We start from the raw sequence: 24,554 nt of genomic DNA, 5'->3' as shown, positions 1-24,554 counted from the left end.
GACCTTCTCACTGGAACCGGGGAGACCTGTCCACTCACCACAAACACCTGGATGTCATCCCCAAGGCTCCCCTTTTGCACAGCAAGAAGGAAACATTGGCACTGTTCTGCCACTGAGTCTCGCAAGCAACATAACTTCAACCACATTCCAATATGTGGCTGCGGAACCTGCAAACATTCTACCACCAAATTCCTGTACACTTCAGACACAACCTCACAAAGTTCACTACCTGCACCAGAACAGAAGGCCACAGGGAAATTCAGCCCCATAAAAGAATTGATGCTCTGCAGGGAATAAGGAGACTAGCCAACAGATTGCCAGTTGAATGACTCTTACATTCCCCTAACTCAACCAGCAGGGAATACGTCTAGTCCATTCATCTGAGAGAACACTGGCAATCCTGATGCATCATTCATCATCTGCTGGAAAAAAAAGAAATACTGGATAGGCAAAATGCTGCACCAGGCTCTTATGCTAGAGAGATCATCAGCAAACAGTTGGTTCTCTTTCTCCTTCTGCTGATAGGAGATAACCCACACATCAGGCTGATCTGGCAGGATAAGGAATGGCCTATTAACACTCTGCAACTCTAAGAACATAAGAATATAAGCAGTTGCCATACTGGGTCAGAACGAGGGTCCATCAAGCCCAGCATTGTTTCCAACAGTGGCCAATCCGGGTTACAAGTACCCAAACATTAAGCAGATCCCATGCTACTAATGCCAGTAATAGCAGTGGCAATACCCTAAGTCAACTTGATTAATAGCAGTTAATAGACTTCTCTTCCAGGAACTTATCCAAACCTTTTTTTAAACCCAGCTACACTATCTGCCGTAACCACATCCTCTGGCAACAAATTCCAGAGCTTAATTGTGTGTTGAGTGAAAAAGAATTTTCTCCAATTTGTTTTAAAATGTGTTACTTGCAAACTTTATGGAGTGCCCCTAGTCCTTCTATTATCCAAAAGAATAAATAACCAATTCACATTTACCCATTCTAGACCTCTCTTGATTTTATAGACCTCTCTCACATCTCCCCTCAGCCATCTCTTCTCCAAGCTGAACATCCCTAACCTCTTTAGCCTTTCCTCATAGGGGAGCTGTTCCATCCCCTTTATCAATTTGGTTGCCTTTCTCTGTACCTTCTCCAGTGCAACTATATTTTTGGGGGGATGCGGCGACCAGAACTTTATTGTTTTTTGTCCAGCATGTTTTGTCCTGTGTGTCCTAATTCCTTATCTTGTGACCCTCTTCTGCAGTTTACCAATGTTTGGGTTTCAACCCAAAGTGTTGCAATCCCTCCCACGGCCGGAGCCATGGGAGGTCTCTTACCACCGCGGCCAGAGGCCGCTCACATCCCCCGACTTTCCTTAGAGGCTGAAGCCGCCCAACTGTTGCTCCAGCTGGCCCGACTCCCAACGCCATCTTGTCCCGCAGCCTGGAGGCCGCATCTCCGGACTCCCCCGCAGCAGGAAGCCGCTGACCAGGCCATCTTGTTCCATGGCCCAGAGGCCGCATCTCCGAACATGCCTGCAGCAAAGGAAGCCGCCTCCAGTCCTTCCTTCAGTGGCAGGGGAGCCGCCTCACACATCGGGGTCTGTTTTCTGCGGCCCAGCTCAGCTCCTGCTCCACAGCGGCTGCATGGCCGCTGTCCAGGATCCTACCCAGCTTCCTTCTAGGGGCGGGCCTGTGTTTCCTCACCAGATTTAAAGGGCTAGTAGGGAGCGGTCCCACTGGCTCCACCTGGACTCCTCCCTGGGTGTCTTCCTTCTTCCAGCCCTATAAAAGGGCTTCTCACTCATTCAGTCCTTGCTTCGGCAAGGGGCTTAAGCCTCCCAAGGACTCCTCGTCTCCAGATCTTGCCTGGCATCTCTGATCTTCATCCATTGATCTTCTTGTATGTTCTGTTCCAGTCCTGATGTTCCGTCCTGGTCCTGATTCTCCAGGTCCTGAACTACCCGTGCCTCCGGAGGTTCCTTGCTTTTAATCAGAGTTCCAAGTTCCACGTTTTATCTGCTCCTGACTCCAGTCCTGACATAGCAGAGGAGTGAAGGGGTTGCTTCACTCCTGTGCTCTGAGACCTCCCGAGCCTGTCTCGCTCCCCATGTGGTCCGCGACCAGCCATCGGGCTACGTAGGGCGCGTTGGGGACAGCGTGATCCACGACAAGCCTCTGGGCTGTGTAGGGCGCCTGAGGGCCTCTCTCACCCCCTCTGTGTCTTTGTCCAAGTCTTCACATCTACTCCAAGTCTTCAAGGACTTTCCTTGCCTGTGCTAGCCTCCCAGACTTGGTCTGGTTTCACCGCAAGGGCACACATTCTCCTCGTCCTGTGCTGGAGAGCCCCCAGTAGTGTTCCGTCCTATCACAGCGCAACACAAAGGCTGGAAACCACTATCCATCAACACAATCTCCTTAATGGTATAATGGTTGCTTAGTTCCAAGTCAGCAGGGAAATATCAGTCTTGTTCTTGAGTTGTAACTCCATGCAAAAAAACACACACACACACAATCTAGATTTGCTAGAGATGGGTTAAAAATTTGCAGTCCATGGATTTTAATCCAAAACTTTGTCCATAATCCTGATATTTCTTACAAGGATGTGCATTTGTTGATCACTTGTTTAATTTGTTTTGCAATATGCATGTATCTAATACGCACATACGTTTTCCATTGTACAAGCTCAGACAGCCACTTACACGCGTATTAGAGATATGGATATACCGCGAAACAAATGACCAACAAATGCACATCCCAAATTTTCTTATATGGCACAGTTAATGGTTTTAATATATCATCAGCTCACGAGTCAATCTAATAAAACAAGGGTTCATAAATCTGAAAAACCCAAAGAAGAGAAAAGAAAAGATTAGATAGGCCTTGAGGTTTTTATGTGATGTTATGTTTTATGTTTCTCATTGTTCACCAAAAGGTCTCTCCCAATTTGTGTCTATAGGAAAAATCTTTAGTAATCTGTACAGTAATCCTCCTCTCTCTGTCAGAATAAGATTACAAATCCCAGAAGGCAGTATTCTGTCTTCACTGCACATCCCAGATTTGCAGGTATATAGATTGTTAAACTCAGTCTTTACTTCACAGATGAAAAAGGCTGCTTCTTCACCTCCAAACTTTATTACATGGTAGAAACAGGTGAACAGTCTTACTGTGCATGAAGAGGAGAAAAGAGCAACTGAAATAGTTTGGATCACAGTAAGTAAAGTCAGGTAAAAGGAGAATGCTTCTGCAGGGCTAGGGCAGGTCAGCTGCTGAAGTGCACAGGCTGAGCCAAGTTAACTGAACACAGGGAAAATCTCCCAGATTTCTCTGCTTCCAAGTCAGAGGTTAACTCTTCTAAGCCAGCTGCCACTGAATACAGCAGAAGCACTGAATATGTAGTGATCACCAGTTGGTACTATAAAAGAAAAAGAAACTTTATGCAGAATAAAAGCACGAACAGCAGCAATAGAAAAAGCTGCTGTGGCGGACATGCAAAAACAGTATAATAGTTACACAGAACACCACCTATGGAGACCGGACAGCAGGAATAAAGGAGCATGCTCAGTTAGCAGGAGCAACATGATTACCTTAGTCTCTCCACTAAAATATTCATAAACTACTGGAAAAAGTAGAAATAACGCAAAGAATAAATTATGCATTTTGAGAGAAAAACCATAAATAAAAAATTAAATTCAACCTTTCCGCGTGGCCTTGGGCCAGGACTTGCTTGCTAATATAATGGTGCTGGTCCTTCACCCTTGTCAATTTGATCCCTCAGGAAGCCCTCTCACCACTATAGACAAACTCCTCCATGACTGCCATGACAGAAATAACACCAAGCTGATAAAGTTGCCTTTAAAGCTTAACAGACATTAGCAAAATCAGGGTGTTATTTGCCTTTCATGTTTTCGCTCCCTGTTTAATGTAACTTTACCTTCTATTTAGTTGTTAATTGGTTTCCCCTGTTCTATTGTAAACCGGTATGATAAGACCTCGTCTTGAGTATCGGTATAGTAAAAGAATTTAAATAAATAAATAAATAGATGTTCACTTTCATACATATGGGAACCCCCAGATCTGTCCCTTATTAGTATATGATATTTTATAATGTAGAGTGAAATGTCTCAATAGACCATTCCCTTTCTAAGTGATATCAATGTCGAAAAGTGTGTTTAGGGAGGTTTGACAATTGAAAATTGGAACTGAAGGAGAATCAGCTCTGCAAACAGCAATCTGAGGGTGCCACATCCCCAGGCAGTGGTACTAGCAGAGCCTTTCCTGTCATAGGGAAAGTACCTGGAGTGGGACCGTACCACAACTAAAGAGTCTGGAGAAAATAAACAGATCTACACAAAACTAAATGGAGCCTACTTTCTGGAACACACACACACACACACACACACACACACACACACAAGGCTTAGACAGACATTTGGACATGATGATTTCATAACCCTTCTTCCCTTCAGAATATAGGCAAAAAAAAAGAATATATCAACAACTCTGGCCCTCCTAAAAGTTTGCATTGCATTGAGTTATGTTGAAACGAATAAACATTTACATGGAATATCACATACTGTGGTTCACTTACCGCAGTCAGATTCAAACTGCTAAAAATATGCATGCCCTTTCTGATGAGCTCGTCTCAGGGATTAGCAACCCCAAAAGTTCAGTTGAATATTAACTGCATTAATTTATACAGTCTGTGGCATACTGTTATACTAAAAGAGCCTAAAGTGAATTCTGCATGATTTCACTTAATAAAAGAAAGTGTTTTAATGCAAAAAAAAAAAAAAAAAAAAACTATTGCTGGGTGGGAAACCGGTTCTTTGTCAAAAAGGAAAAAAAAAACTTAAGAACTAAAACTCAAGTCCCTGTTCTCAAAGAAAAATTACTCCGGGATCACTGAGTAAGATAAAGAAACCAATCCACTCTTACCAAAAAGTCTGTTTTCTTATTTGATAATGGTTTGAGCATCTTTTCTAGACACTGCATACCAACACAAAATACTAAGATCTACTGGAAACATACAAACACCATAAGAGCCCAAATTAAAAGACACGTTCATAACAGGTATTTTGTCATTTATTTTCCAACTTCCTGAGTTATTATTATTACTTACTTATATTCTGCCTTTCACATAATCAAAGTAGATCACATAATACTTATTAAAATGAAAACAAAATAAAATCACAATACATTAAATACTCATTTCTTCTTATATATAAATGAACAAACATTAAATTAAAAAGCTTCTAAAATCAACCATGTTTTTACTTTCTTTTTAAAATGCAGGTAGTCAGCGTCATTTTGCATTCCAAAGTACCAGAAACAGATGACCATGTGGGAATAGTTTTCGTAATCTGCCACTGCAGTGCAATAAACCCCGCCCAAGGGTGAATACCCGTATTATCGTTAGATTTTACCTATGTCTAGTGGTTACACTAAGCTGTGAAGGTAAGAGCCTCTGGTACCAATTCCTAGTCTAATATTCCTTGTGTGATGTTTTAAGCTTGCCAGGTAACCTGGTGCTCAATTTAATTTGCAAGCTCTTTTCAGTTGGGAGGGGTAACCAAGGAATTATATTGTACTGCACTCTGTATACCGATAGCACTATTAAAATTATTATTATTATTATTGTTATTATTAAGAAAAAAGGCCCAAAGCCCTATAGGATGCTTACAGGCACAGAAAGTGGCTGAGATTAACCCAGCAATTGAGACAGAAAGAAGTTAGAGAGGTAGGAGAACCAAGAGAAGAAACTGACTTAGAAAATGCAGGATAAGAAAAAAAAAAAAAAGAGTAGTTGACAATAGAGACAATGTCAAAGGTACATAAAGGTCAAGAAGCACGGATAAGAAAATGTGGCCATATAGACATTTATTAAATACTTTGCTGAGAACTGTTTCAATAGAATACTATGCAGTGATGTTAAACTAGAAAGAGCCCAGGAAAGAAGAGATGAAATTGTGGGTGCATGAGTAAAAGATATTCAAGCTGTTTGGTGGAGAATAGTGAGGGAAACAAATTATAATTTGAAAGTGGGAAGTCGAATGAATTTCCACTGGTATGATAAGTACATGTTTAAGACAGAGAGTGGAGCTGTCCGAGGAAAGGTAAAGGTTGAATGAATGGTTCCAAATAAGAACAAACCAGGGTGAGAGTACTGGAGGAGACAAAGGAATGGGGCAAGCGATGACAGGGTAGTTGAAGAGGACAGCTGCACCTCGTGTGCAAGGGCTAAAAGAATTAATGGTAGAGACGAGATATAGTGTGGCCAGCGCGAGTAGAAGGTGCTGGCATAGGCAAGTGTTTGGACAACTGTTATCAACTTTTCCTTTAAAGATGGACACCAGAAATGCTCAGATGCATTATTCCTTTGATTTTTGCTCTTATTTATTTATTTAAAATCTTTTATATACCAACAGCCGTTTGCACATCGCATCTGTTTACAAGTAACTTAATAACTTTTAGGCAAAGCCTTTACATTGAACGGTAACTGTGAGATTAAGGAACTATAAAACAACTAAATAAACATGGCTAGAATTTACAATGGGCAGAAACATCTGGTCGAGATACTGCTTGGGGGATTAGGAGGCAAAAGGATATTTACACGAAATTTGACAAAACTTGATTACTTGGAAAAGCAGAAAGGCATTATATAATACTGTTTGACAAACAATAGGTGGAAATTACATTAAGAGCAGAGGGAGGGAAAAGGGAAAGAAGAGACGAGAAAGCACGATAAGGGGAAGATAAGGTGAAAGTTGAGCGGGGTCCAAAATGGATCTGACAACATTCGGAGAGAGGTTCATGTTGGATGGGTAGGCTTGTAGGAACAACCAAGTTTTTAGGTTTTTTTTAAATTTAGGGGTAGAGGATTCATATTCTTGAGTCTCTCCTTTTTGTGTCAAAGAAGATTTCTTACATGTTTCATTCATTGGAATTAAAATAGCATGCTTATTACAGTCACACCCCCACCTTGTCCAAAGGTCACCTGCAGGTATTTATAGTATTCTTTGCTTGCTTTGCATATCTTGTGGAACACAGGGATATATTTCTTCAGATATATGGATGATGGTGCCCAGATTTCTTTACATTCAAACACACAGGTTTATTAGAAGCTCTGAAATACTTGAAAGTATCCAAATATTTTCGGGGGAGAAAAGAGGGGCTTTGTGGGGAATGAGCTTTTTTTTTTTTTTTTTTTTTTTAACTTTTAGTTGGCGACATTTCCTAAAAATTGTTTTAAACAATAAGAACATGATAAAATGGATATAAGCGAGGCAGGAGCTATATAGAGCCTGAGACAAAATCTGCAGTGCTTTAGGAAAATCTAAAATCTATTCAGCAAAGCAAGTTTCATTTTCAAGGCACTTCCACTACTAACAAAGATCAGAATGACACCCAAGATTTGTATATTAATTTGTTTCTATTACTGATCATAACGTAAAGTAATTCCAAAGACTGAGCTTATGGGAACGGAGAGAGGACCTGCTTTACTGAACAGACTTAGCAATTGCAATAAACAGCTAATCCTTTCGCTAAGTAAAATAGATCTCTAACTTCTTAGGACCTTCTTGCTATGAAGTGGATTTTCTGTGTTTATTTAAAAAAAAAAAAAATGCTATACCATAAAGGACTGAATGAATCATTTCTCTAAAACTGAAAGTCCATCTGTTCTTGGACCAATGGAAAATGTTTTGATATCCATGTAACAGTACATAAAGAATTGAGACACACTGAAAAGTGCAACTTCAATATAATCTGGAACTAGTGTTCAGGCTCTGTAGGCGATGGCAACAGGATTATTAATACAGTTGCATCCAAAAGTCTAGGCATCATGGTCAAACTGGATGTTTCAATGAATTTCTAAGTGCACACAAGCTGACACACCCTTTACATGGTACAAAGTTAAACATGAAAGAAAAATATGTGGCAAGATTTGAGGAACAAAGTCAAATTATGCAATTAAAAAACCCTCCTTTCAGCAACAGAGATGTACAGGCATTCATAATAGGCACAACCGGCAGGACGATGCCTTTTGTGACTTATGTTTAATAATCGGCTATGATACAGCTTTATAGAAGAACACTTTTTTGTATGTTTTTTATGCAAGTAAAAGCAAGTTTATCTTAGCAATCCTTAATTGAAATCCATCTGTAAATCTAGAAAGGCGCCCCGACACTGATTGTGCTTCAATTTCAGCATCAACGAAAGAATAAACTCCTTAGTACTTCTCACTGTGCTTACCAATGTTGTGCAATATCACATCTAGAAAAACAAATACGATTGTGAATTCAGTGGTAAAAGATGTATATTAATGCACAGATTAACGCAATGCTGCAGAGCTTACATGCTATGGCGACTTGAACTCCTCTGGCGCCATAATCAGACCCGAAGTTCGAAACCAGTACCACAGATATAGGGGTCATTTAATTCAAATTTTTATTGACACAAATACTTGAAATTAAATGATCGAGTACCATTCTAGATCTAAATTAAGACCTAACAAAGTCACTGTGTTAAGTATAAAAATCCAAAATTGTTCGAGTGAGAAGGTATACTGGCATATCCTTCAGTTTCATTCAATTTTCACTATACATCCTGTTATAGCATACACTGGGGAAAGAACATTCGGAACTGGGTACTACAATCTGACGCCCCTGTTTTAGTTCAGCAACAAGACAACATTATAAAAGTGGGACACTTTCAATCTGATAACTGCTCTTTTTGCCTAACTATCACAAGACAAAACATATGTATCCCTGGCAGCAATCGAACCATTCAGTTTTTTTTCTAGAACAGATTGCCACACCATGTTTGTAGTATACTACATAATCTGCCCCTGTAATAAACTCTATATTGGAACAAACAAAAGGAAGATAAAAACAACTCATGGAACACAAAAGCTGGAAAAAAAAATCAGAAGATTCAAGCTCTTCTAGTAGCTCATTGTCTAGAATACAATCATACTTTTATGGATTTAAAGTGGAGCATTTTAGAACATTTACCCCCGCACATCCACATGGAGGTGACCAAGAGCTATACTTTCTCACTCAAGAAAAATTTTGGATTTTTACACTTAATACAATAGCTCTGATAGGTCTTAATTTAGATCTAGAATGGTACTCGATCATTTAATTTCAAGTATTTAATTTCAAGTATTAAATGACCCCTATATCTGTGGTACTGTTTTTGAACTTCTAGTCTGATTATGGCACCAAACAGGTTTGAGTTGCCGTAGCATGTAAGCTCTACAGTGTTCCGTTACTCTGTGCACTAATATAAATCTTTTACCATTGAATTCACAATCATATTTGTTTTCCTAAAAGCAATATTGCGCAACATTGGTAAGCACAATGAGAAATACTAAAGCGTTTATTCTTCCATCAGCCCCTGATGCAGATATCAAAACATGGCCAGTGTCGAGGCATCTTTCTGGATGTACAGATGGATTTCAATTAAGGATTTCTAAGATAAGTTTGCTTTTACTTGCATAAAAAACATACAAAAAAAGTGTTCTTCTAAAAAGTCGTATCATAACTGATTATTAAACATAAGACAAAGAAAGGATCATCCTATCGGTAGTGCCTATTATGACTGCCTAATAGTTCACCTCTATTGCTGAAAGGGGGGGATTATTACAAAATTATACATTACATGTTTTTGCAATGTTTAATGCAAAATTACTATTTATTTTCTGATTTTAATGATTGAAAAATAAAAACGTGAGCATTACGTATCAAAGGTTTGCACATTCTCACATTCGATTCATTACTACTTTACTTTTAAAAAGTTGTTAAAAGGACCAAAACATTAATCGACTCATTGAGCCTTCAGTAAGTCAGGAAAAGACAATTCCACGGTGTAACAAATACTCTGACTCTGATCGTTGTTCTGTCTACTTTCAATACCCATGGCTTCTTCCTCTTAGATGTCTGAGCATTTGAAAATGAAGATAATTCACTCTTACAAAGCAGGAAGAAGACTATAAAAAGTTTTCTAAAAAAAAAAAACCACCTTCCCACAATTTCAACGTCAGAAACGTTGATAAGAAATGGAAGTTACTTCGAACTGCTGAGGTAAGGGCAAGTTCTGGAAGACCATGAAAAATCTCATAGAACTGCATGAACACTGGTCAAATCTATAAAACAGAGCCCACAGATAGATCACTGCAAATGACTTGCTGAAAAATAAGCTGCCACTGGAATAGTTGTCCACAGCAGAGTATTACTAATACAACAATGATCCGTATGGGAGATTGCCAGAAGGAAAACTTTTCTACGACTTCATCACAAAGCAGGGGTGGCCAACTTCGGTCCTCAAGAGCCATAGACAAGCCTGGTTTTCAGGATAGCCATAATGAATATGCATGAGATACTGTCTATTTGCATATAATGGAGACAGTGCATGCAAAACTATTTCATGCATATTTATTGTGGCTATCCTGAAAACCAGGCTTGTCTATGGCTCTTGAGGACTGAAGTTGCCTACCCTTGGTCTAAAGTATGTGAAACAAAACTTGTATAAGCCTGAAATCTTTTGGAACAAAGTGCTTGGCCTGATGAATCAAAACTTGAACTGTTCAGCTACAACTACACAAAATACAGTTGGAGAGAAAAGGGTGAAATATTTGAATAAAAGAACACCTTGCCAACCATTAGGCACAAGGTAGATTTATTATTCTTTGAGGATGTATGGTAGCCAGCAGCACAGGAAATATTGTGTACATGGAAGGAAGAATGGATTCAACTAAATATCAACATATCCTAGAAGCTAATGTCCCACAGTCAGCAAACAAATTGAAACTGAAAAGAGGTTGAATATTTCAGCAAGACAATGATCTGAAACGCACCTCAAAATCAACCATGAAGTGCTTTCAGGAAAGAAAAATGAAAGTTTTGGAATGGCCTTCACAGTCTCCAGACTTGAATGTTATTTAAGATCTCAAATATGCAGTACACGAAAAGAGACTTACGAATATTTATGAGCTATAAGAGTTCTGCAAGAAGGATGGAAAAAATTCTAAAAGCAAGAACAGAATCTTAACTGGCTACAGAGAAGTTTTGAAATGTTATTTCTGCTAATGAATGTGTTACAAAGTACTGAGTGAAAGGATGCCACATTTACTTTTTTATTATACTGAATCTGTAAAAAACTGCAAATTATGCCTTAAAATCTGCAGAAAAACATCATGTTTAACTTTGTGTAATGTAGATGTTGTATCAACATCTGTTCACTGAAATATACAATTTGACCAAAGTGACTAAACTTAGCTTATTGGGGTTTTTTTTTGCAGTTTTGTGAGAATCTCAATGTTGTGTAAAATTGTTGTAGATGAAAAATACATATGCTAACACGACTTTAACAATAAATTTAAAAAATAAACAAAAAAAATACTAAATTAAAGCAATTTCTAACACAGCAAGATTTTCTTTGGGTTTATAAGTGAGATCTGGTCTCTATTAACCAAGTAAATTTCATATGATGCCAGTAAGCTACTAGGTTCATAACTGAAACCTAAATAAAATCCTAAGGCTGGGATACCTTACTTACACACATAATTGCTCCTGTCATTTAACGCAAGTACGTTACCCAGAAATGGAGGTAGTAGCAAAGTTCTCACAAATTCACAGCAACTGAACTGTAGGAAAACAACATCACTAAGCTGGATTTAAAGCTACTGGAAGCTACTGGCTAAAACCACTCATTAAAGCTTTCACTTTCAAGCAATCATCAGTCTAACCAGTGGAGCCAGCAGCAACAGACAGCAGGGAGTCCAACAACCCATCAGGTAGTACGGAATCTCCTGACTGAAGTGTGCACCTCTCAAAAGGAAAGGAATGCACAGGTGCTTTGCAAGGCAGTAGTGAGTCAGAAAGAAGCCCTACCAACCCACTGAGGAAAGTGGTGGAATATATATAAGAAGTAGTATAAAACATAAACATTCCATAGCCTAAACAATGATAAACAAGTAAAAAGTTAAAAACTAAATATCAAAAAAAACATTTAACAAACAATAAGCCAAATTTTCAAAACTATTCATTTTGGAAGCGGCTGGAATTGCATTGCACTGTGATCCCAGCATATGAACAGTGACGCCAATTCAGGAACCAGGTGGGAGGGAGGGCAGCACTACTTACCCTGCTATAATTTGAATATATCCAGATAAGTAGCAAGTTATCCGGCCACACAAGGCAGATCTGAAGCAGCTCTATAGTTATCCAGCTAACTTACTGCCTTATTCACCAAGGGGTCGATTTTAAAAGGAACGCACGCGCGCACATGGACACACCAATTTTATAACATGCGCGCGTCGGCACACGCATGTTATAAAATACGTTTCCCGCACATAAATGCGTGTCAGATTTTAATGTCTGCCTCAGCATGTACGGGAGGGTGACTACCTCTGCGCGCAGGGGGGGGGGGGGGAGGGGGTGAAGATTTTTTCAATGACGCATAGGGTTGCGATCGGGCTTCTTCCCAGTTCCCCTACCCTCCACCTAACCTTCCTCCCTTTTCCCCTCTTCACACCGACCCCTAAATCTAGCCTAACTAACCTCTTTTTTTTCTGATGTGCAGAAGTTAAGTTACACGCGCTGGCCAGCTGCCAGTGCATGCTTCCTCGGGACAACGTCTAATGGCGCTATCCTGGCCTGCCCTCCACCCCCTTCTACTGGTCCAGCACTTCGGCGTGTGGCCGGGCCCTTTAGAAAAGGCGCAGTGCACCCGGGGCCCAGCCACGCGCACAACCCCTGAATTTTATGCACACGGGCCTTTTAAAATCTGGCCTAATGGCTTGTCTCCCATTCTGTGTCTATGGGAAAATACCTTGATAAATTAGGCCCTTAGCTGGCTATAGTTTAAAATCAGCTAAGTTAGCTGGATAACTTAACTCCTCCCAGAAATGCCTCTGGAACACCTCTTAAAAAAAAAAATTTGGGAGAGATATTACATACCCAGTTAAAATCTATCTGGATATGGGGTTGATAATCCCAAATCTTGCCATTTAGATGGATAACAGGGATTCTGTACTATAGATTTAATCTGTTTAAAATATTCCATGAAGCACATATTTGTTTCAAAACAAGGCCATACTGCGGCTTCGATTTTAATCTTGAAAAAGTTCCTTTTATTTGGTTTTATGTATGCAGACATTTATTAGTTCTATTCATTTGGGTTCAGTTTCATTTACTGTATAACTTACAAATTGCATTTTTTTACTTTTTAAATACCTAATTTTCTGAGATGTGGTTTTAACTTTTACTTATGCTAATTCTTTAATAAGTTTCAACACTTTTCCCTTTTGGCCTATTAATGCATATATAGCCTTTCAGAAGGGACCACCCAGCTTTCCAGCAGGAGTTTCCAGCAGGAAGTTTTTCATATTAAGAAATTCACAGTGACAAAAAAATGACAATTGTCATGGCCAGGTCTCAGTGGTGTCACAGCAGAGTGAAACTGGTCATCTGAAGGAGGAGTGAGCTCTCAGCTCCCTATTGTAAGTGACATTTGTGACAGTCCTGGGTTTTCAACTCCTGTTTCAAAGCATTCAAGCAAGGGGGAGAGAGAGAGAGAGAGAGAGAGAGATTCCCAATATAAAACTAAAAAGGAGTTGAAAAACCAAAATTGATTCGTTTCTTATGGTCCAGGCTTAAGTAGAATTCCTACATCTCATTTTCCTGTCTGAGGATGGTGCAGGGATAGTTCTCAGATAAACCGCACAGTAGCATCTCGACTGACATGGTCCTCTTGGAGCTAATTATTTCATCTCAAGAATGAAATTAAAATAAATAAGTTATTGGTCCTGATTCATTAAGGCTTTTTTTTCCTTAGTCTGTGTCTAATGGGGAAACAAGTTTAATGAATCAGGTCCTTTATTTGTGACAATTGTTGATTTAGTTACAATTTTAGTCTACTGATGCTTTTTAAAGAACATACTGCTATTCAGAGAATAAACACTGGCTCTCTCATCTCCCCTTCTTAATGCCAACCCCTCCATTCCCATGAAACTGTCTTAAAAAAAAAGAAGATCAGATGTATTAAAGGCTATTTTGGGTCTGATTTGCTGTTTTTTCCCCCTCAGACAGAGAATGAGAGAAAAAAAAAACAACTTTGTAAACCAGGCTCTCTGTTTGTAGGAAAAATGGTTAGTACAGCTGACCCAAAATCTACCATTTAAAAAGGTGAGATTGAAGAGGCAGTCAGGAATCGACTGCAAGAGCTAGTTTAAAATTGGATCATTCTGAAAATCTTTTGTCCACATCACTCTTACTTCAAAACTCCTTTCAAATTACTTGTGCACTTAAGAGTTAAAAACAATCTATCCAAGAAGGTAAAGAAAAAAACTGAATTCCAGCCCTTACCTTTAGCACCTTACAGACCTTTGACCACGACTTACCTGTATAAATAGAAAGAACCAATTTATTACAGAAAATGCCCATGGGCAAACATGCTGCAGCTAATGAAGTGTTCAGCTTTTGCATGATTAACCAGCATGCAGTAGAGGAGGAGAAGTGGGGGATGAGGGAAGAGGGAAGAAGATAAAATCATAGGGTATAAAATACTATGCAAACTTGATTTGAGAAGGTCTTTTAAACTATTCTACAATTGATAGCATAACTTGCCTCTTATACAGTACCTAAAAAAGTGCACGATATACAAGTATGACTTGAGAGAGAGATGGGATTGCAGGAGCTATTTAAATATCTAGCAACTGAAGAGCTGAGGGGGCCTAATGTATATAAAAGGGACAAAGCAACTTTTACTTTTGTTGATTAGTAACCATTTGACTAATACCTTCTAAAGTTACGATGGCCCCCCTTCCCCCAAACTTTTTATGATTGCCATTTGTCTTAAATATCGTGTTCATATGACCTTGCATTACAGCAGCATCATTATCCCAGTTGTTCAGATATTCCTGTTATAATCCTGTTCCAAAGTTTACTTTTATGCTCTGATATATATTATTCTTCATATTTTTATATTTTGGAGGAATAAAAGTGGATTTTAATTTGGTTACACCTGTTTTCCAACATTTCTTTCCCTGGGTCCATTTTTCATGTTGATATCAATTTAGGTTGGTTAGTAGGAAATAAAGATTAAGTCAAAAGTCTCCTTCTCAACTATATCCTGGAAGTACAAGGAGACAAAAGAGGTCTATTTACTAACATGCGGCACACAGCAATGTGTGCTATTACAGGATAACTTTAAAAGCTGCGTGTGCATGCCCATATACATGTGCCCATATACACATGTAAATTACTACTGTATTTTATAATCTGCATGAATATGATATGCACAGGTTAAAAAATATGTGCAAATAGGCATTAAAACATGTGCGTGCAAATTAAAAACCACACACCACACAAATTCGTAGTTATCTAGATAAGTAGCAGCACTTATCTGGAGAAGTTCCAATTTATCTGGCTAAGTAGCGCGGCAAAGGCGCTACTTGGCCAGAAAAGTCTGAAAAAAACACTACTTGTGCATCTAAGTAGCACTTTTCAGACTTATCCAGTTAAGTTAGCTGGATAAGTCCGAAAAACCCTACCTAGCCAGATAAGTCTTAAAAACAAGAACCACAACTTTAAAAAGTATCCCCCACCTCTTATTTCAAAACAGTATAAATATATAAGACATATTATTCATAATTAAGACAGAACAAAGAATAACAACAAGGAGAAATAAGAAGTAAAAGAGAAAACAGTCAGGTTACCATTTTGAGGCATTTCAACCTAGCTGAATCAAAACCTCAGTAAATTAAAATGCCTGCCTTCCCCCCCCCCCCCCCCCCGTTTACTGCTGCACTGCACATCCTTCTGTTGAAAGGCTGTAGCTTTTTACACTTATTTACTTCTGATTTGCAACTTTCTTCAGGGCATAAGACTCCCAACTGTCCCTCAGCCCTTGCGGGGCCAGCAGGGTCATGGACCAACTGATGAAGGGGTTGAGCATATAGTTCCTATAGGAACTAAGCCCCCAAATTAAGAGAAAATAATGTTTTGTTAAAGAGCTGATTTCTCCAAGGTTGTCCAGAATTACATTTTAGTGCTAGATACCTGGGGGGGGGGAAGCAAGTTAACCTGATAAACTTTCAGAGCTCACTTTAACCCCAGGGAAATAATGGCATCTATAGAAACCCCAAATCACAAATGCTGCTAGTCCCTGGAATCAAGATGAGAATGCACAGTACACACTACAAGGCCAGCCAGAACTCTTACCAGAATTCTGAGGAGCTTTACAGAGATGTGAATTACTGAGTGTCCTGCTGATACCTGCAGACAAGCTGTCCAAAATAACATACTGGCCAGCCTCACGGGAGCAGTTAAAAACGCAACTTGACCAGAGGAAACAACCACCTCTTCATTATCATTCAAAAAGGAAAGTTATTTACTATGTCAAACCTTTATAGCAAGGTCACGGATCAAATCACTTAGCAGGAGGCAACATGGCACCAAAAGGGCCTAAGTCTGAAATACTGATACACGGATTTCTTTTCTTACTGCTATGTAAGGAATTTTATTACCATCTTTTTCAGTACATGAGATCGCCTTCCTTCATAGTACATTATGAATCTGCAATTCCCAGAGTACCCAATAAACATGTAATAGAGGAGAGGAAACCCTTCTTTTAAAGAACTTATAGAAAGCATTTCCCAATCCCAGCAACTACAGCCAAACCCTTGTCATTTTCTTGTCCTTTCCAAATGGAGTCCGTATTTGTCGATTGCCTGCATGAACATAAGAAGCATAAGAGATGCAACACCGGATCAAAGGTCCATCAAGCCCCACCCAGCATTCTGTCTCTGACAATGGCCAGTCAGGGTCACAAGAGCAGGGCAGATCTCATTTCTTGTTACTCACTCCCAGGGATAGCAATGGCTTTCTCCTGAATGTAATCCGCTTTGAACTACCTGAAAAGCAGAATATAAATCGAATAAATAAAAAGGTGTCTGACTAATAATGTTTTATGGACTTTTCCTCCAGGAATTGTCCAAATCGCTTTTAATAAACCCCTCTATGCAAATTGCCTTGACCACATCATCTGGCAACAGATTCCACAGCTTGACAGTGCACTGAGTGAAAAAATACTTTCTACGATCTGGTTTGAATCTACTGGTTGTTAGTTTCATGGAGCATCCTCTTGTTTTAGCATTTAAGAGGATGAATAATCATTGTTTATATACCCATTCCATCCCACTGTTGATTTTATAAACTTCAATCATGTCCTCTCTCAGCCATCTCTTTTCCAAGCTGAAGAGTCCTTACCTTGTAGCTGTTCAAATGCCCTCTGCATCTTTTCTAGTTCCGCTATGTCTTTTTTGAGATGGGGGACTGATCTAAAGTTTCCCTAACAATAAAAAACGATTGTTTTAAGATCCATCATTACTGCACATAAATGTCTTCCTGCACTTAGATCAGGCACTACCTTTGCAAGGCTGTTAGCTTTGGCCTGGTGTTGGCCAAAACTGCTTTTTATTTATACTAAGTCATTATACCTCTCTAGAATAGTCACAGTACTTTTCTTTAGCAAAATACTCCAGCAATAAGGCATCACAGGGCCTATAGCACTGCCCTACAATTACACGCCTCAGGTATGCTGTGACACATGAGAGGTTGAAAGCTAAGTGACTTCAGCCAACTGAGAAGTGAGACAGTAAGATGACAATATATGCCCCAGTGGTTTTTAGTATTGTAAAATTGATGTGTGCAGTTGGATATGCTTTCCTTCCACCATTTTCTGTCTGTATTCAGAGAGTGCTGTTAGTAAAAGCCAAATTCCACTGAAGGATGAACTTAATTTTCTGAGGGCTGATATGATGTCATACCCATTTTTACAGTAACATAGCTGCAACTAATAATCAGATCACTTGATTTCAAACTTCCTTCTAAAGAAGTGACCTATGCGCTCTCTGTTGTCCAATAAAAAGAATCACAACCTAGTTGGGCCCTATTCAAAAAGGACTTTTACCCATAGTGTACCTATGTAGGAAATCTTTGTTTAATGGAGCCCCAATTCCAAAACATGAATTTTGTTGGAGATCATTTGGATATGCCTTGATGACCCTGAAATCCTAATTCGTGTCAGACAAGCATAGTAGGCAATACCTACTCCTGACACCTATATGAAATTCATTGGGGAAATGCAGTATGTAAAATTAAAAAAAATAATAACAGTTAAGCAAGATTTATAAAAAGCATCCTTAACCTGCTTAACTCTTTTTTTTTTTAATTCACATACTGTATTTCCCCAATGAATTTCATGGCATTAATAGAAAATTAATAAAGACTTAGCTTTATCTCTCTAAATCGAGATCCATTGAGCTGTAACTTGGAAACCACTGTCACAATCTTCTGAGTCATGTTGTACCACTTATTAAAGCACTGGAAATGTTACCTTTTAAGCAATGCTACTCCTCACCATCTGTCCATAAATAGCTCTCTTGGTGAGGGTTTTCCCCCTTTATTTTTATAATATTTATTTGGCTAGAGCAATACAGCAGATTCCATATTTATCAAGATTCAGAAATATCAGATTCAGTAACAATATTTAGGCTGTAGTGACTATGATTAATGTTTAATAAAAAAAAAAAAAGACAACATTAAAATATAATTCTACTTAATTTGGAAAGGAAAAGGCTAGTATTTATTAATGTTTCAGAGCACAAGTGAGATTTCATACAAAGTACTGTATTTATTCAGAATCAGAAAATCAAGCATTTTTGCAGTTCATTGTATCAGTGAGGTAATGCTAATGAATATACTTTAGGAGAACCCCCGGAGCCCAAAAACTATGCAGCCCTCATGTTTAGTAGTTATGTAATGATTGAGGCGAAGAAAGCCACAACACTACCAGAGTTTGGAAGACAAAGCAGTTGAGACCAAACCAGTACCAGAAGCCACAGAGAATAAGTCTGGCAAGCACAGTGTTAGACCCAGGAAGGGACCAAACACAAAAAATAGAAAAAGATGATAGATAAGGACCATAAAGCTCATCTAGTCAGCTCAATTTCATGGACCTCAGTTGAACTCTGGCCTTCCCTTCAATTCTTCACATCTGTGCCCAGTGCCAGTACGAGAGTCTGCAGCCACCCTAGGCAGCGATGATGTAATGGTATCACATGATCTCTCTCGCTCTCTCCTCCCGCACCAACCCAAACCCCACAGATTGTACACCATGAACCTCCAAACGTCTGTTCACACACAACGACCTTTCCCAGCTTCATGCCTCTTCACCCTTGTTCGCTGCGCTCAAAAATGCCACCTTCATGTCTGACTACAGCACCCCACCCGGCAGCCTAGGCTGCCGTCTAGTCCACACCTAACGCTCCTGTTGGCCCAGTCTGTGCCTATGCCAGCCTTTTTTAAATTCCATTACTATTTTTGTCTCCACTGTGTCAGTTGGGATACTGTTCCATGCATCCTCTCCATGAAGAGGTATTTTCTATTGTTGCTCTTTGGCTATCTTCTTGAAGACTCAATTGTTTCCTCTTCAGGGAAGAAAGGTAACTTCTTCAAAGATCTTAGTTTCTTGCTACATTCCGCCTTACCAGGGCCCCTTAAAAACAACCCCTTCAGCTAGATAAATCTAAAAGAAATTAAGAATATTTGCTCTCATATCTTATTTCCTGAATAGTAGTGAAAGGAGTTTTATTAAAAACGTTGTCAGAGTCTGTCTTTAATTTACAAAGAAACTGTGTCTTACTGAAGCACCTAGGCAGGTAAAGATTATTCCATATTGCCAGGAAAAGAGAGGGAAATGTTAATTAAAATTTAAAAGAAAAATGATGTCATACATCTAATATGGGACAAATTATAGAGTGACCTACCTGAAAGCTCCTCCTAGCCTTTTTAGAAGCAAAATCTGTACATCTATTAATCTCCTTTTCATCTTAATCTAACATTTATCTGGGTGTTCAATAAGCCAATAAATTATACTCTTTAATAAGATAGCTCAATAATAAAACCTGAAGCCTGGTACTAGGGATGTGCAAAGACAAAAATGTAATTTCAGTTCGTTTATTCATTTCATGGGTCTCAATCATTCATTTGATTTCTTTCAGAAAAAATGTTTTCATTTGTTTGTTTTATTTGTTTACCATTAAAGTCAATAAGGGAAGCAATGCAGCCTATTTTGTGTTCCCGAATTGGGGTTTTCTAATTCATCTATTTATTTATTTAAAATATTTATATACTGTTTTACCAATACAAAAATTGTTCAAAGTGGTTTACAATCAAAGAAATTAAAGTAAAATTAACTTATGGCAAGAAAATAAAAATTAAAATGTTGATAAAAATAAAGTAAGTACAGTTGGAAATGAAAAAATACAAATCAATATGTGATCAATATAAAAAATCCTAAGGATTTATAAACTATCGTTAAATAAGAAATACTATAGATTCATTACCATTATTTTAACAAAATTAATCTTGGGAACCGACATCATTAGAAGGATAAAGGTCACTCCAACGCATCAAGATTATGTCAATGTTGCACCAAACGTAGTATGAATAGTTCAAGGACCCTTAATGGGGCAAAACGCTACTAACAGTAGCAGGAGATCTTCAAGACACTGATACAGGAGCACAGCAGCAACAAAAGTGGCCAGAATACCCCAAGGCTCCAAAAGAGGAGCAAACGGCAGCAAAAACAGTGGCATCAACCCCCCAAGGTAGCATGAGAGTGACAAAGTAGTACCAAGTGCAGTATGAACAGCTCAAGGCATCATGAAGGGAAAATGAAGCACCAAATGTGACAGAAAAAAAAAAACCCAAGGCAACAACAGAGGGACAAAGCAGAAGAAAAAGAGGCATGAGAACCACCAAAGCACCATAAGAGGCATAAATCAGCCACACACAGTAACTAGAATACTCCAAGACTCCAAATAAGGAGCAAAGGGCATCAACCAAACTGGAAACCACAAGCCACATTCTGTATGCAGTGTAACAATTGAAAAGCAGAAAATCACTATTCCTCAAAACAATACAATCAAGAAATATAAATCAATCAGAATAGTAAAAACCATACTAAAAAAAATATATACATTTCAAAACAGCTGATGAATAGAATATTCAATAATTAGAAGCTCCTGATAGATGATCAAGTGGGGGTTACAAAAATGGCTTGGAGGTGAGAGAAGTTCAGTGGGGAGGATGTAAAAAGCTGGAGTGGGTGAGTGAGCAGTTAGGCTGGGAAGGGGAGAGGAACTGGGGGATGTAAGAGGGGATCAGCTGGAGGGGCAGAGGTTGAGAGGCCCTCTGGAGGGGGATGGAAGTTGAGAGAGGGGATCAGTTGGAATGCAGGAATAGCGAGTGGAGGGATTATTGGAGGCGAACTACACCCTCGCTAATTAGGTTTGGTTGTCCTCTGGGGTCATGTGAATTTTCAAGTTCTAAAATGGGGTCACATTGGCTAAATGTTTGGGAAGCCCTGCTATAAACAGAAACTGAACCAGAACCCGCAACAAGCCAGACTATATGCAATTCAGCAATGGAGAAACAGAAACACCACCAGTCCTCATAAATCATTCATCAAACAATAAAATCAAGGAATATAAATCAATCATATTGGTAAAACCATATTTGAAAATATTCTTTTTATAATGATCTAAGGAATAGAATAACATCCAATAATTAAGAGCTCATACAAAACTTTAAAAAATTTCCCAAACAAGAAATTTCAAAATGGCAGACATCCAATAAGTTAAACTTATAAGGATGGAAAATTCACTGCTCTCCATGCCTGAAAATGTTATATTTCCAGTCATCCTGAGTAAGACAGCATAAAAATGTCTTCACACACACACCCCCCCCCCCCAGACAGGTTCCCATGCACACACACACACACACACACACACCAGCCAGGTTCCCATACACGCGTGCACACACACACACCAGACAGGTTCCTATTCACACACCCACACACACACACAAACCAGACAGATTCCTACGCGCCCCCCCCCCCCCCCCAAACACACACACACACACACACATCCCAGTCAGGCTCCCATTCACATATCGCCCCTCCAGTCAGGCTCTCATTCACCCAGTCAGGCACCCATTCACACACCACACCTCTAGGTCAGATTCTCATTCACACACACACACACACCACATCCCCACACACCCCAATAAGACTCTCATTCATTCACACACACAAACACATACATATCCCACCGGGAGCCATTCTGCTGCTGCTGCTCCTCATGTGCCGGCCCGTGCGCTAATCAAACCACGTAAGCCTAACACTTCCTCTATGCTGATCTCGTGCATTGCGAGATCAGCATAGAAAACATGCAAGCTGCACGTGTTTTGGAAAATGCTGGTAAGATGGGGGTCCACCAGAGGCCTCACAGGCCTCTCCCTGCTCCCAACACCACCCCACTGGATGTACTGCCCTTTGCAATTGCACGGTTTGCACACCCAGTGGTGCCGGGCCTGCTCACAGGGCCAGTCTCTCCCTTCTTCGGCTGCCGGCAGCACCACAGGGCCTCTTCTTTAGCCACCGGCTCCAGGAGTGCTGGTGACAACGCTGTGCCTGTTTCTGCCATCGGCTCCTGCCACTGCTTCAGGTCCTTGTTTTGGCTGGCGGAATTTCCCCTGCCACTCACTGTTCCGCACCGCCACAGGACCTTCCTGCCGGCAGCAATGGCACCCCTCTCCCTGTTGCCACCTGGGGCGGACCCCCCCCCCCCCCTCGCACCCCCACCCCCACCCCTTAGTAAGCCTCTGATCCTTATATATCATTTTATTTACATTGAAAAACAAAACACAAAGGAAACTGCTCACCTTGCAGTGCTGACAACAATCAAACTCAAATATATCTCTTGGCATACACTGGCTTCCTGCCTGCTTCCCGGGGCCTCTCTAACCCTTCTGGGCACTGACTCCTTATAGTAAGGTGAGGGGAACCTCCTTTCACCCAGATTCACTTGCAGGCCCAATCCTTAAAGAGGACCAGATCAGATAGCTGTGGCTAGTCCCTTAAGGTGATTCCTGTACGCTCTCTCTCATACCCTCCCCCCCTCAACTCATTTTTAGGTTAACATATTTTTATTGAACAGAGAACAATTACAAATACACAATCTAGATTAAGTTCTGTAGCAGACCATGCGTGTGACAACAATAGAAGGTACAGATTTTAAATCATTTTGTTCTGGTGATAACTAAAATATTGCCAAGATATCATCTGATTTTGTTCCAAAAGGAGTTACCCATTCCCTCTTACCCTCCCCTCCACCCTCATTAGCAAATGTCATAATCAAAGATGTTACAAATTGTTTCCCATGAGCTTAAGTCACCTTCTAAGACAATGTGTTCTGTGGGATAAAGATGAAATGTAGGCCCCCCCAAATGGCTAAAAACGTTCTCCTAGTCTTGGGGGACCAACGGGACAAATCTCCTTCCATTTGCATAGTTTTGTGAAAAAGATTATGCCATGGTCAATAAGAAGGTGCCATTGGGGATTTCCATTATGTGAGAATCAATCTCTTCCCCAAGAGAAATGCCTTCTGTATCAGCAGCTTTGTCCCACTGCTCTGCAGCTTTAAATCTACCAAACCAGCAAAAAAGATGGTCATATAAGAAAGTAGGATTGATAACTGTAAAATACTGCCAAGATATCATATGATTTTGTTCCAAAAGGAGTTAATTTTTGGACACCCCCAGAACGCATGCGACAAATTATTCATCCCTTATTTGAATTTAATACAAATCTCAGTTTTCACCAAACCAGCTTTGCAAGCCACCTGTTGGAATATGTATGCTCTACTTAAGAACTTATATTGCATTTCCCTGTAGTACATGTAATCAGACATAGCAGATAATTTACGCAAGTTGGCTTGTATATCACTAGGTTGTATTACAAAAACTCTCTCTCTAGCCCATCATTGTATTACAAAAACTCTCTCTCTAGCCCATTGTTCCGCAGAGATTTCCGTAAAATTCCCCTTTCTATATTTCCAGATGGCTTTATGCATAGCAGCATAGTATGGGTACTATCAAAATGGAAAATGTCCTCATATAGATCCAAAACGGAAGAGTGGAGTGCTGACTCAGGAAGTGACCTGATATAGTGATGAAGCTGTAAATATGGAAAACATTGTTTATTCGTTAAGCCATGTTCTGTTTGAAGATCCACAAAGAGTATAACCTTCCCTTCACAATCTACCATATGAAATATCAGACAGATTCCCTTTTGTTGTAAGGTTGTAAAACTGATAGAGTCCATTCCTGGTGTAAAGTCCAGATTTCCACAGATGGGCAACAGAGGGGAGTAGTTCTCCGAAGTGCCGAGCAGGCGTGAGAGCTGGGTCCCAGCCCACCTGATTGCTGCAAGTAAAGTATGTTGTGATATCTGAGAGGGAAGCTGTGTGGATTTGGCTTGTAGAATAAATCGTAAGTCTAGTGGTGCTCCCAGGGCTCTTTCACTTTGTATGTTAACATATGTGGACTCATCCAACAACCAATCACGAATGATGCGTAATAGACTGGTGATAGTATACGATTCCAACTCTGGTATGCCCATACCACCTTGGCCCCACTTTAGTTTTAACCC

The 24,554-nt window shown here is 39.7% G+C and overlaps 1 protein-coding gene across 4 annotated transcripts in view; it reads right to left on the bottom strand.

Annotated features, from left to right (window-relative positions):
• ESRRG (estrogen related receptor gamma) overlaps positions 1–24,554 on the bottom strand; it is a 1,204,337-nt gene that overhangs the window by 1,069,181 nt on the left and 110,602 nt on the right. For all 4 annotated transcript variants that reach the window (XM_029593195.1, XM_029593193.1, XM_029593192.1 and 1 more), the window contains exon 2: positions 14,363–14,397. The gene's annotated coding sequence lies outside the window, so the exon portion shown is untranslated. The remainder of the gene's footprint in view (positions 1–14,362; positions 14,398–24,554) is intronic.

The sequence above is a fragment of the Rhinatrema bivittatum genome, chromosome 3 (genome assembly GCF_901001135.1).
Source record: "Rhinatrema bivittatum chromosome 3, aRhiBiv1.1, whole genome shotgun sequence".
NCBI lineage: Eukaryota > Metazoa > Chordata > Amphibia > Gymnophiona > Rhinatrematidae > Rhinatrema > Rhinatrema bivittatum.
Note: the sequence above shows the minus strand (reverse complement) of the source record. Positions and strands in the feature narration are given on the sequence as shown.